The sequence below is a fragment of the Pongo abelii genome, chromosome 3, assembly GCF_028885655.2.
Source record: "Pongo abelii isolate AG06213 chromosome 3, NHGRI_mPonAbe1-v2.0_pri, whole genome shotgun sequence".
In the NCBI taxonomy this organism is placed as follows: Eukaryota; Metazoa; Chordata; class Mammalia; order Primates; family Hominidae; genus Pongo; species Pongo abelii.
Window position 1 is genome coordinate 89,841,156 of NC_071988.2, and position 14,376 is coordinate 89,855,531.

The following is a 14,376-nucleotide window of genomic DNA, read 5'->3' on the forward strand; positions in this document are numbered from 1 at the left end:
CAAGAAAGATTATGATGCAAGATTCCTTTCTTTCTGTGACAGAAAACCTCTTCAAAACTTACTTACCTTGTCAACTAAAAACTTGTTTTTCAGAGATTTAATATCTGTTTAATAGTTAGAAATACTTTTTGTCAAGAAGGAAAATACTGGCAAAAATATTAAATAGTATAAAGCCATATGAGCTGATATTAAAATTTGTCAAGCTTGTATTGAAATTCATTGCCCTCATTCACAAGTTACATGAAAAAATTTTTACCGAGCTTAACTACATTTCACATATTGTACTTAAACACAAGAATATTAAGAAGTCCACTGACAGTATCAGTTCTATTTTGCAAATACTCAGATTACTCTGGCTTCATTTTGAGCAGGATTTTCATATTTTAACTGTTGTTAAAGGAACTATTAAACAATTGTATTGCATAAAAAATCTCTCTTCCTTTTGATATTTTGAGATGAGTAGTGCTGCTTGGCCTTTTGGTGCATACTGCTTCAGCGTCAGTTTTTTCCTAAAATTTATGGCAAAAATGTTTATTGTTTTAGAGCTTTAATCATTTCCCAGTGGAACATATGTGGAATTAGAAATATAGCAACTGCTACCTGCTTCCTACAGTAATATTGAACTATTTTACAAAGTCTTTGATTCTATGAGCCCATTCAGGCTTTCCATGTGATATCAACAAAATCAATACATCTTTGTCCAAAAGAAAAAATTAAAAATGGAGAAATGAGTAAGTGAGTGGTGGAGAGAACACTGGACTAAAAGTCAGGAGAGCTGGGGTCCAGTCCCACCCTTCTGCTGAGCCAGTCTTTCACCCTAAGCCTCAGTTTACCCATTTTTTCTGGTCATTTACCATTTTTTCTGGTCATTTTTTTCTGATCATCTGTTTGATTTTATTCTCCTATTTTAAATTATTTCAATAGATTTTAGGGAACAGGTGGTGTTTGATTTGATGGATAATTTATTTTGTTGTGATTTCTGAAACTTTGGCACACTATCCCCTGAGCAGTGTACATAGCACCCAATGTATAGTCTTTTGTCCCTCTTCCCATTCCAACCCTTCCCGGAGTCCTAAGAGTCCATTATATTATTCTTATGCCTTTGCATTTTCATAGCTTAGCTCCCGTTTATAAGTGAGAACATCCAATGTTTGGTTGCCTAATCCAGAATTACTTCACTTAGAATACTGGTCTCCAACTCCATCCAGGTTGCTGTTAATGGCATTATTTTCTTCCTTCATATGGCTGAGTAGTATTCCAAGGCATGTGTCTATGTGTGTGTGGAGGGTGTATATATGTGTATATACATATATATATATACACACACACACAGACATATCTTATTTTCTTTATCCACCCATTGGTTGATGGGCATTTAGGTTTGTTCCATATTTTTACAGTTAGGAATTGTACTGCTGTAAAGATTTGTAGCATAAGTCTTTGCAAATAATGACTTCTTTTTTTCTGTGTAGATATCCAGTAGTAGGATAGCTGGGTAAAAATGTAGATCTACTTTTAGTTCTTAAGGAATCTCCATACTGTTTTCTATAGTGGTTGTACTAGTTTACATTCCCACCAGCAGTGTAAAAGTGTTCCTTTTACCACATCCATGCCAACATTCTATTATTTTTTGTTTTTTTTAAATGATGTCCATTCTTACAGAAGGACAGTAGTATTGCACTGTGGTTTTGATTTGCACTTCCATGATAATTAGTGACGTTGAGCATTTTTTTATGTTTGTTGTCCATTTGTATATTTTCTTTTGAGAATTGTCAATTCATGATCTTAGCCTACTTTTTGATGGTATTATTTGTTTTTCTCTTGTCTGTCTGTTTGAATTTTCGTAGATTCTGAATATTAGTCCTTTGTCAGGTACTTAGTTTGTGAATATTTTTTCCCATTCTGGGAGTTGTCTGTTTACTCAGCTGATTATTTCTTTTGCTGTGCAGAAGCTTTTAGTTTAATTAAGTCACATCTATTTATCTTTGTTTTTGTTGCATTTCCTTTTGAGTTCTTGGTCATGAAGTCCTTGTTAAGCCAATGTCTAGAAGAGACTTTCTGATGTTATCTCCTAGAATTGTTATTGTTTCAGGTCTTAGGTTTAATTTTTTTCATCCATCTTAAGTATATTCTTTTTTATAAGTCGAGAGATGTGGATTCAGTACCATTGTACTACATGTGACTTGTCAATTATCCCAGAACAATTGGTTGAATAGGGTGTCCTTTCTCCACTTTATATTTTTGTTATCTTTGTCAAAGATCAGTTGGCAATAAGTATTTGGCTTTATTTCTGGATTCTGGATTCTGTTCCATTGGTCCACATGCCTGTTTTTATACCAGTGCCATCCTGTTTCAGTAGCTACAGCCTTGTAGTAGTTTGAAGTTGGGTAATGTGATACCTCCAGATTTGTTCTTTTTGCTTAGTCTTGCTTTGGCTATGCAGACTTCAAACCAAGAATCAAATCAAGAATTCAACCCATTTCACAACAGCTGAATCAAAAAGAAAAAAAATAAAATAAAATACTTAGAAATACATCCAACCAAGAAGGTGAAAGACCTCTACTAAGAAAACTAAAAAATACTGTCAAAATAAAAATCATAGATGACACAAACAAATGGAAACACCTCCCATGCTCATGGATGGGTAGAATCAATTTTATGAAAATGACCATACAGCCAAAAGCAATCTATGAATTCAATACAATTCTCCTAAACATACCATAATCATTCTTAACAGAACTAGAAAAAACAATCCTAAATTTCATATCAGTTTTATTCTCATTTTGACCTTTAATAGCAAATATAAGTTCTTAATTTTAGTTTGTGATAATATAGGAAATGCATTCTAAAGTGACTTAGTGAATTTTCAATCTTGATAAACATACAAGCACATATACATGTCCATTTCTTTTGAAACAAGGCACAGCATCACTTTACTATCTAATAGCTATGTTAGGAAATTCAATGTATTTGTTGAAGACAGTTTGAAATTATAATTATTATTCTACATAACTATACTTAAAATGATCAAGTCTAATTTTTTTTCTCTTTTCCACAGTCTTTTGATCTTTCCCTCCTATAAATATAATATGGCAAAACTAAATTTTTTAGCATAACAAAAATATATCTACAAAGAATACAAAAAGTTTATAAATTTTGTGGAAAATAGCTAAGTCAAGCCATAAACCTCCTTTAATCTGCACATCAGGGAAGCACTTTATGATCAAAGTGGTCCAGATTGACAGAAACCCAGTTGTCTTTGTTAATCAGAAGTCTCATAATTAAACAAGTCTTCCAACAAATATTCTTTGGCCTAAGACATGATTTAAATATATGTCACTATATATGTATATATGTATGTCATGTGTATGTCATGTGACATATATAGTGACATGTATATGTCACTATAACATATATAAATAATGTCATATGCACACACACATGCACTAAAACATTGATGTTAAAGAAATTATAGGAAGTGTGTAAAACAGAATATTTTACACAAATCATCCAGATATTGATACATTTATAAAGGAAAACAGGAATAATAAGGTGGCAAAGGCTAAAAATGTTGTTTTATCATTCTTATAAGCCTGAAATAATTCACAGTAAACCTATTCTACAACACACTTAAAAGGTGGGTATCTATTGTTTAGTGAGTACTACAATCACCAACTAAAAAAGAGAAACATTCCAATATAAAACTTAACAAAAATATAAATGGGCACTTCAAAGTAAAAATTGCCAAAAACATATAAAAAATTATAAAGTAACTGATGCTCAGGAAAATAGAAACAATGCCAAAAATTAATGCTGTAGAGATTTGCAACCTATAAAAACCTGAGAAATCTATTTTTGAGGGAGTATAATGCAAAATAACCTTCTAAAATAAAATGTCAATATACAGTTTGAAACTGAAGTTCTACATGTATAAATCCATCATGCAGAAATCCTTCCATATAAGCACATGCATGAACAGAATATTTACTTCAGCACTTACTTGGCTCCAGTCCATGAACACACATAGCTCCAACAAATGTGAGTGTGGCCATTGCAGAGAACAGTTTTTTCCACTGCTAAATGGAAAAAGTAGTTTCCAGAAAAAAAAAGCTTACTTGTAATGAAATAAAATATATATAAACTTGTACAACGAAAAAAATCTGGAAGAATACACATAAATACAAGGATGGGAATTTTAAATTTTATTCTACAGAATCCCACAGTATTTAACTTTTTACAATATTTTCATGTGTTATTTATGAGGTTTAAAAATTAATTTGTGAAATAAACATAAAATCGATACGCAAAGTTTGAAAAATTAACATCTCATTATTAATTCATTAGTGTTATTGAAAAAAGTTGATCATTTTTCTCACATGCTATTTTATTCATTTGCAGCTTTTTTTAGAACCCTTATTCCATGTTTAAAATACCTACGGATACATATAATACAATGTTTAAAAAATTGCAAGAACTGGAGATATCTAAATTCACATAATTCTCATATTTTGTTCTTTTATTTTTTTAATATTTTATGAATGTTACAATAGCTTAACAACTTCTACTGTCTTCTTCAAAAGGTTATATTGGTTTTGATTTTTGAGACATGACTATAAACACTGACAATTTTCCTGTCAAGTAATATCCCTTCCCTTTGAAATTTGGCAGACCTTGTAGCTGTCTCAACAGAAATGATATAGTGGAAATAATGCAGCTTAAATTTCAAAGTTCTGTTGGAAACACAAAATGTTCTCTCTCTCTTTCTCTCTCTCTCTTTGGATCTTTTGTTTGTATGTTTCTTTTTCTCTCTACACCTCCTCAACTCAATCTGTAGTCTCCGTAATAAACGACAGTTTGATAGAGAGACACAGATTATATGCCCAAGAAATCCTGGTAGCCCACTAGCACTTTGAGCCCTTCAACTTGAATCATTAAGTATGTAAGTGAATTATCTTCAGATAATTATAGACCAAGGCACCGTAGGAAAGTAGCTACCTAAGAAACTCTGTGGAAAGAACACATAACTGAGCCCAACCAACATCCAGACTCTGGGCGATGATAATAAAATGATTACAGTTGTTTTAAGGCCTGACATTTGGAAACAATTTGTCATGCAGTGATACATAACTAGAATAATAATTCTACATATTTTAAATTATACATTTGTAATAAAATTACAATTAATATATAGCTACATGAGTAGAAAATAGGGAATCTTATATTTTGAAAATATCTATACCTCAAATAGCGGACTCAGCATAACATGGTGGTTAAGAGCCGGCACTCTGGATCCAGATGCCCTTGATTCAAGTCTCTGAGAAACCACCACATAATGATGTGGGGTGGACAAGTTACTTGGACTTTATTTGCTTCAACTTCCTCACCAATGAAATGGCAGTGGTGGTCATAGTATTATCAACCTCATGGGGTTGCTGAAAGGATGAATTCATTAATATTTCAAGCACAAAAAAAAATTGTATATACAGCAAAGTGAAATTTTTTTGTAACATTCAATGTGGCAAAGTTTTTAGATATGACACCAGGAGCAGAAGCAACCAAAATAAAATTGATAAATTGGGTTTCATCAAATTAAAATTTTTCACACATCAAAGAACACCATCAATAAAGTCAAAGGAGAAACCAGAGTTTGAAGTATCTATTTGCAAGTTACATACCTGATAAGTGACTTATATAAAAAATATATAAAGAAAGCTTACAGCTCAATGTTAAAAAGACAAATAACATAATAAAAAAAAGTTTAAAAGATCTAAAACAGGAATTTTGCCAGGGAATATGTAAATGTCCAATAAGGTCATGAAAAAAATGTTTTATGTTGGATTACATAGTTAAGAGAAATACATAACATCTTCCCAATCACAGGTAACTTTTCCTTTGTGCTCATAGTCAGGTAAATAAATTCTCATGACTAAACAGAAAAGCTGTCTGGAATAAATACAAGTTATTTAGCAGAGCTGTAACAATATAAAATTAAAGATAAGAAAACAAATAACACTAGTCTTCCTAAGAATACATACTAGTGATTAAAATATTATAAATGAAGAGTCTGGTTTCCATATTTTTTAATAGTATCTTTCCCACTATTCTGTAAAGATGCTATTTTAATTCGCATTATATATACTAAGTCAAATACACATGAAGGAAGAGAAAGACCCCCTCATATTATTTTACATTGTTTTATCCTCAGTACCTGTTGTAAGAAAAAAACAAAGTGAAATCAAAGACAGGCAGCCCAGCGCCTGGCCCAAAACCAGCCCTGGGCCTGCCTGGCCTAAACCTAGTAGTTAAAAATCAACTCATAACTTAGAAACTGATGTTATTCATAGATTCCAGACATTGTGTAGAAGAACACTGTGAAACTCCCTGCCCTGTTCTGTTTCTCTCTGACCACTGGTGCATGCAGCCCCTGTCATGTACCGCCGGCTTGCTCAAATCAATCATGACCCTTTCATGTGAAATCTTTAGTGTTGTGAGCCTTTAAAAGGAAAAGAAATTGTGCATTCGGGGAGCTCGGATTTTAAGGCAGTAGCTTGCTGATCCTCCCAGATGAATAAAGCTCTTCCTTCTACAACTCGGTGTCTGAGAAGTTTTGCCTGTGGCTCCTCCTGTTACATTTCTTGGTTCCCTGACCAGGAGGTGACTGAGAGAAAGCCAAGGCAGCCCCTTAGGCAACTTAAGCCTCTCTTGTGGAGTGCTACTGTGAGGGATTCCAGCCAGCCTAAGTGACATGATCCAAAGAGCCCTCCTGGGTAGGAAATTGCCCTGGTGGAATGCCTCACCAGAGCAGCGCATAGCAGGCCCCCGCAGAAGATTAACACAGTTGCTGAACACCAGGAAGGGACTGATACTTGGAGTCCAGACATCTAAAATTTGGTAAGACTACTCTTTGGAACTTGCCCCCACTCCATCTGAGTGGAAGCGTGGCCTGATCACCCACAGTGTGCCTGTATTGGCACCTTTGTTCTGGTTTTCACTTGGCTTGACTTGGTAGGACTAGTCTTTTTGAACTTGTCCCACTCCACCTGAGTGGAAGTGTGGCCTGATCACCCACAGTGTGCCTGTGTTGACACCTTTGTTCTGGTTTTGACTTGGCTAGACTTGGTAGGACTAGTCTTTTGAACTTACCCCACTCCACCTGAGTGGAAGTGTGGCCTGATCACCCATGGTGTGCCTGTGTTGACACCTTTGTTCTGGTTTTGACTTGACTTGAATTGCTGTATACTTTGGTTTCGGTTTTTGGCCTGGCTTGAATTTCTGGATATTCTGATTTTGGTTTTGATTTTGGTTTGGTGTAAACTGCAAAAGTGTGTGTGTGCCCTTTTACCTGTTCTTTGTATTGTGGTGTGTGTGTGGTGTGAGCATAGTGTTTTGCCTCGAGAAAACATGGATCAGGTGCAAAGTAAGCCCACCCCACTGAGAACTATGTTAAAGAATTTCAAGAAAGGATTTAATGGAGAATATGGAGTCATTATGACTTCAGGAAAACTTAGAGCTTTGTGTGAAATAGACTGGCCAGGATTAGAGGTAGGTTGGCCATCAGAAGGAAGCCTGGACAGGTCCCTTGTTTCAAAGGTATGACAAAAGGTAACCTGTAAGCCAAGGCATCAAGACCAGTTTCCATACATAGACAGTTATAGCTGGCTTTAGACCCCTTCCTCCCTAACAGTAGTTAAGAGAACAGCAGCATAAGCAGCTGGCAGAGGCAAGGAAAGACCAGCAGAGAGAAAAAAAAAAGGCCATCTATAACAATTCTAAGTTAATTTAGACTAAACAAGGTCTTATTAATAGCAAAGGATAATTGAAATCCCAAACTTACAAGGTTTTCAACAAAAGTGAAGTTTGCTAAAAGTTAACGGTGTAACACATATTATGGTAAATTCTAATCTTGTGGCCTTAGACAGTCTAGTCCAAAGTCATTTAAAAAGTTTGCTTAAAAAAAAAGAAATGGTTATCTTCAAAAAAAAAAGAGGAAGAGGCAAAATTTATGTAAAAAGAGCATTACATGGTAAATTCTTGTTCTGAAATAAATTGGTTGTTTCAAGAAAAAAATGTTTGTAATAAGTCAAAAGGTTGAGATATGTTGAAGTACTGTCAGTGAAAGTCATGAAAAAAAGTTATAAAAAAATTATGCAAAAAGGTTGTATAATTTAAAAGTAATAAGGCCTCCTGAGTACTATTGAAGAAACAGTTTATGTACAAAGTGTATAAAAAAGTAAAATATACCTTTGGTAAAAAGATTACAAGAAGGCATAAAAATGTGAATTTTTACCTACATTAAAAGGTTAAAAAAATTATTGTTTTAAAAGTTTAAGCAAGTTTTAAAACGTTAATTGTAAAGAAAATTCTGTGTGTAAACATATTAGCTAAAGTTAAAAAGGTATCATCCAGTTTGTCTGTGAACTAGACATAAAAGTAAAAATGCAACAGGTTTTTTTCTTAAAGCATCAACCTTCTCTTTAACAAAAATTATAAAGGTTAGAAAGAGTCTATAAAATCTTACCTTATGGTCAAACATGAAAAATTAAATAAATATGTCTTCAAGGTTTTATTAAAATTAAGTTAATATTAATAACACCCTAATATAAAGGTAAAATTTAGCTTATCTGGTATAAAAATCATACAAGAAGCATTATTAAATATAAAATGGTGTTTAGGTTTCTTTGGTCTAAAAACTAATAAAAATTGGTGCTAAAGGAAACATTCATTTTACTAGAAGATCATAGAAGTTAAAGACTTAAATTTTGGCAATTAAGACAGCATACTAAGATGCAAATGCCTGGTTGAAATAGATCAAATATTCCATCTGCACGTTTAACAAAAGCAATTGTTATGCTTGTGCACACGGCAGGCCAGAGGCCCTGATTGCCCCCCATCACTAAGGTGGTCCTCCAATTGACCAGGCATGGGCTGCATGGTAGCTCTTTTCCAGGATTCTACAGCCTGGAGTAATGAGTCATGCCAAGCTCTCTCTGCTGTATCCTGAAGTCCTTGCACATCAGCCCCTGAGGGCCATCCAGCTTCCATCTCCAAACACTAAGTTCACTTCATGTCTCTCATGGCAGGGAGGAGACAGCATTCCTTAGAGACCTGAAAGGATGTAGTGAGCTTAAGAATTTTCAAAAGCTTATCATTCAGTCAGCCCTTGTTCATCCCCGAGCAGATGTGTGGTGGTATTGTGGTGGACCTTTACTAGGTACTCTGCTGCTGAATAACTAGAGTGGCACTTGTGCTTTAGTCCATTGGGCTATCCCTTTCACCCTGGCATTCCATCAATCAGAGGGAGAAAATAATAATAATAATAAGACATTGTAAAGCAAGAGAAGCCCCTTATAGGTCTTTCAACTCTCATATATATTTAGATGCAATTAGAGCCCCGCAAGGAATACCAGATCAATTTAAAGCTTGAAATCAAATAGCTACAGGATTTAAGTCAACATTTTAGTAGATGACAGTCAATAAAAATGTAGATTAGATAAACTACATCTATTACAACCAACAGCAATGGCTTTTCATGAGTTAAAAAGAAAAACTCATGTTGGCCCCAGTCCTGAGGCTACCTGAGCTGACAAAACTCTGTAAAGTCTGTGTGTCAGAAAGATAAAAAAATGGCAGCTGGAGTTTTAACTCAGACTGTGGGGCCCTGGCGAAGGCCAGTGGCCTATCTCTCAAAACAACTAGATGAGGTTTCCAAAGGCTGGCCCCCATGTCCAAGGGCCCTGGTAGCAATGGCCCTGTTACCACAAGAAGCAGATAAGCTAACTCTTAGACAAAACCTAAACATAAAGTCCCCCCATGCTGTGGTGATTTTAATAAATACCAAAGGACACCATTAGCTAATAAATGCTATACTAACTAGATACCAAAGCTTGCTCTGTGAAAATCCCCACATTACCATTGAAGTTTGCAACACCCTAACCCTGCCACCTTACTCCTGGTATCAGAGAGCCCAGTTAAACATAACTGTTTAGAGGTGCTGGACTCAGTTTATTCTAGTAGGCCCAACCTCCAAGACCACCCTTAAACATCAGTAGACTAGGAGCTGTACGTGGATAGCAGCAGCTTCGCCAACCCCTGCAAAGTGACTCTGAAGAAGACAAGCCCTGCTCCAGTCACATCCAGAAGCTGACTGGTCCACGCATGGCTGAAGCATGAAGAAACACATCACAGAACTCATTTTCCTTAGAATTTGGACTTGTACAGTAAGGACTTCAGCTGACCTTCCTCATACTGAGGGCTGTTCCCAGTATACACATCAAGTCACTGAGGTAGGGCAAAAGATTTCTACAGTACTATTATTTTATGGCTATTATGAATGCCTGGGAACTCCAAAAGGAACTTGTTTGTACAATAACACTCAGTACAAAGTATGTAATCCAGGAAGTGACCAGCCTGATGCGTGTTATGACCCATTGTAAGCCTCCCATGATTAAGGACGGATCCTTTTCTAAGTGACACAAGTAAAGTAATAGCTAAAACAAACAAACAAAAAATAAAGGTCCCCAAAAATGTAACCTTAAAATTTGACACTTGTGCTGCTACTAATAGTAAGCAGCATGAAATAAGATGCAGTTCTCTAAATTGAAAAAACTGGTTACACAGTAAAAAAAAGTATATCTGTCAAGAATCATATTTTTGTTAGATGTGTCAATACTGGTCTTGTGTCCTTTAGACTACCTAAAAAAAGATAGAAAGGATCCTGTTTGACTCCAAAAAAAAAAAAATAAATAAGCCCTTCCTGCATGAGTAGGAGCTGTAACCTTTTAAAATTGAGAATCACAAACCCCTCAGACCCAAAGTAAAATAAAGAAAAATATGTAATATTAGACATTAATAGAAAAAGACTAGATCCTAGTGTAAGCATTCTAATAAAAGAAGAAGTTCAAGAACACTATCCAGAACCAGTATTTCAGACTTTCTATGATGAACTAAATGTGCCAGTACCTGAGATCCCAGGAAAAACTAAAAATTTGTTTTTGCAGTTAGCTGAACATGTAGCCCAGTCTCTACAAGTCACCTCATGTTATGTTTTTGGAAAAACCGTAACAGGAGATAAATGGCCATGGGAAGCCTGAGAATTAGTTCCTACAGACCCAGTTCCTGATGAATTCCCAGACCAAAAGAATCACCCTGATCATCTCTAGGTTCTAAAAGTCTCAATTATTAGACAGTATTGCATATCTAAAGAAAGAAAAGGATTCACTCATCCTGCAAGGCAGCTTAGTTGTCTTACACAAAAGCTGTATAATAGTACCACAAAAACAGTTACATGGTGGAGTTCCAATTACACAGAAAGAAATCCATTCAGTAAATTTCCAAAGTTGCAGACTGTTTAGGCCCACCCAGAATTCCACCAGGACTGGACGGCCCCCACCAGGTTATACTAGATATGTAGACACAGAGCTTATGCTAAGCTGCCTGATCAGTTGATCAGTGGGCAGGTAGCTGTGCAATTGGCACCATTAAGCCTTCTTTCTTCTTACTGCCCATAAAAACAGGTAAACTTCTAGGCTTCTCAGTCTATGCTTCCCACAAAAAAAGGAAGCATAGCTGTAGGTGATTAAAAAGATAAAAAATGGCCCTCTGAAAAAATCATACAATACTATGGACCTGCCACTTGGGCACAAGATGGCTCATGAAGATACTAGACCCCCATCTACCTGCTCAATGGAGTCATACAATTGCAAGCTGTTTTAGAAATTATTACTAATAAAACCAGTCAAGCCTTGACTGTTCTTGCCCAGCAAGAGACTCTGATGAGAAATGCTATCATCTATCAAAATAGACTAGCTCTCGACTACTTGCTAGCAGCTGAAAGAAAAGTTTGTAGAAAATTTAACTTTACTAATTGTTGTCTACACATAGATGATCAAGGACAAGTAGTTGAGGATATAGTTAAAGATATAACAAAACTGGCACATGTACCCGTGCAAGTGTGGCACTGACTCAATCCAGAAGCCATGTTTAAAAATTAGTTCCCAGCAATAGGAATATTTAAAACTCTTATAATAAGAGTAATAATAGTAATAAGAACCTGCTTACTGCTCCTTTGTTTCCTACATGTACTTCTTCAAATGATAAAAAGCTTCACCACTACCTTAGTTCACCAAAGTGCTTCAGTACAAGTGTACTATAAAAATCACTATCAATCTGTTACACAAAAAGACATAAGTAACAAAAATAAGAGTGGGAATTCCCACTAATAAAAAGTGAGAGTCTCAAAAGGGGGGAATGAAGAAAGAGAAAGACACTCTCATATTATTGCATATTGTTTTATACTCAGTACCTGTTTTAAGAAAAAAACAAATAAATGAAATCAAAGACAGGCAGCCTGGCGCCAGGCCCAAAACCAGCCCTGGGCCTGCCTGGCTTAAACCTAGTAGTTAAAAATCAACTCATAACTTAGAAACTGATGTTATTCATAGATTCCAGACATTGTGTAGAAGAACACTGTGAAACTCCCTGCCCTGTTCTGTTTCTCTCTGACCACTGGTGCATGCAGCCCCTGTCACATACCACCTGCTTGCTCAAATCAATCACGAACCTTTCATGTGACATCTTTAGTGTTGTGAGCCCTTAAAAGGGACAGAAATTGTGTATTCAGGGAGCTTGGATTTTAAGGCAGTAGCTTGCTGATACTCCCAGCTGAATAAAGCCCTTCCTTCCACAACTCAGTGTCTGAGAAGTTTTGTCTGTGGCTTGTCCTGCTACACACACACACATGCAGGCTTGCATGACTATACTTTAATAATAGAGGAAATGTATCTTGTGGCACATACCTCCTTCCAAAGGAACTGAGTGATGAGGTTTGTTTAAAAAATTGGCACTACTGAAAACAATATGGAGGTTTCTCAAAATATTTATTGTAAGATTACCATATGATGCAGCAATCCCTCTTCTGGATATTTATCCATAAGAATTAAAATCAGGATCTCAAAGAGATATTTGCACATCTATGTTCATAACAGCACTATTACAAAAGCTCAGACCTTGAAACAATCCCAGCATCTATCTGAGCAAAGTATAGGAACAACCGGGTCCAATTGGTCTAAAATGAAAGGAAAGGTGAATGTGCTGTGATGTAACTGGGAAGAAATGGGAGGAAAATCATTGAAACCCACCCCATTGGAATTCATGTTAGAGAACTTTAAGGAAAGCTTTGTGGGGGGTTAGGGAGTCAAGTTAACCCATTGAATGCTGAGAGCTCTCTGTGAATTAGAATAGCCCTCTTTTGGTGTTGGCTGGCTGGCTGAATGTACTTATATATAGGGAAGCAATTGGCCCTGTGTTTAAGGTGGTGACCAGAGTCAGAGGACAGTCAGGGCATTCAGACCAACCAAAATTTCCTTATATTAACTCATGGCTGAATGCAGCCCTGTTTAGCAGCTTATTGCAGAATGCTCGCAGTTTGATCCGCGAGAAATCAGTTGTGCTAGCAGCTACAAAGATAAAGTGAAAGCAGAGTTAAAGGGAAAGTCACAGAAGCTTGTAGCGTGAGCTGAGCCGAAAGTGATATCTTCTCTGGCAAACACAGAAACAAAAAGAAAGCCACAGGAAACCCGGTTTTGCAAGAACCACTGGAAGGAAAAGAGACCCTTCCTCCATATGTTCCAATATGCCCACCTTTACCCAGAGTTACTGTCTCTGAGGAGTCAAGCTCAAATGGATCCACGCCCCAGTCTCACCTGAGATGGAAAAATGTGAGCCCTCCCTCCAGGAAGTTATGGTGAAATGCTAGGAAAATAAAGCAAGCTGTCTCCAGTCAGGTCATGTTCAGGCTATGCAAATGCCTCTCTGGGAAACAAAAGGACCCTCCACTAGGACACAAATGAAGCAACCCAACTACAGCAGCTGCCCAGATACCAAGAGACACTCCTGCAAAGTTTAAGGGAATGTGGGAGAAAGGCAATCAATATAGGGAAAATCTCATAGGTGCTTCTGGATGCATATGAAAGCCCCAGCCAGTTTTGTAAAAGACTTAGTGAGGCCAGCACATACGGAAACGGCATTTGTAGAGCAGGCCCAGGGGGATATCAGGCAAAAATTGCAGAAAATGGAAGGTTTTGCAGGCATGAATGCTACTCAGCTTACTGAAGTGGCCACAAGTTATACATTAATGGAGATCAGGAGGCAAAGACGGAGGCTAATCAAAGGCTTAAGAAAAAGGCTGATTGGCTGGCAGCAGCCCTCACAGGGAGGGAAGCTGGCTTTGCAAGGTGGCGTGATGTAGGCAGGGAAGTGGGCGTGGAAGAGGCCAGTATGAACAGGGATTTGAGAGCCAGCCAAGGCTGGAAAGAGATCAGTGTGCACAGTGAAAAAGACAAGGACACTGGAAGGATGAGTGTCCAGAGAATAATATCA

General features: G+C 36.5%; 2 protein-coding genes across 3 annotated transcripts in view; one reads left to right on the plus strand and one right to left on the minus strand.

The window, feature by feature from the left end:
* The window catches only part of LOC100442747 (UDP-glucuronosyltransferase 2B4-like), a 243,770-nt gene that overhangs the window by 95,215 nt on the left and 134,179 nt on the right, over positions 1-14,376 (minus strand). The gene's annotated exons all lie outside the window — the stretch shown is intronic.
* The window catches only part of UGT2B7 (UDP glucuronosyltransferase 2 family, polypeptide B7), a 67,682-nt gene continuing 59,841 nt past the window's right edge, over positions 6,536-14,376 (plus strand). For both annotated transcript variants that reach the window (XM_054553172.1, XM_054553173.1), the window contains exon 1: positions 6,536-6,891. The gene's annotated coding sequence lies outside the window, so the exon portion shown is untranslated. The remainder of the gene's footprint in view (positions 6,892-14,376) is intronic.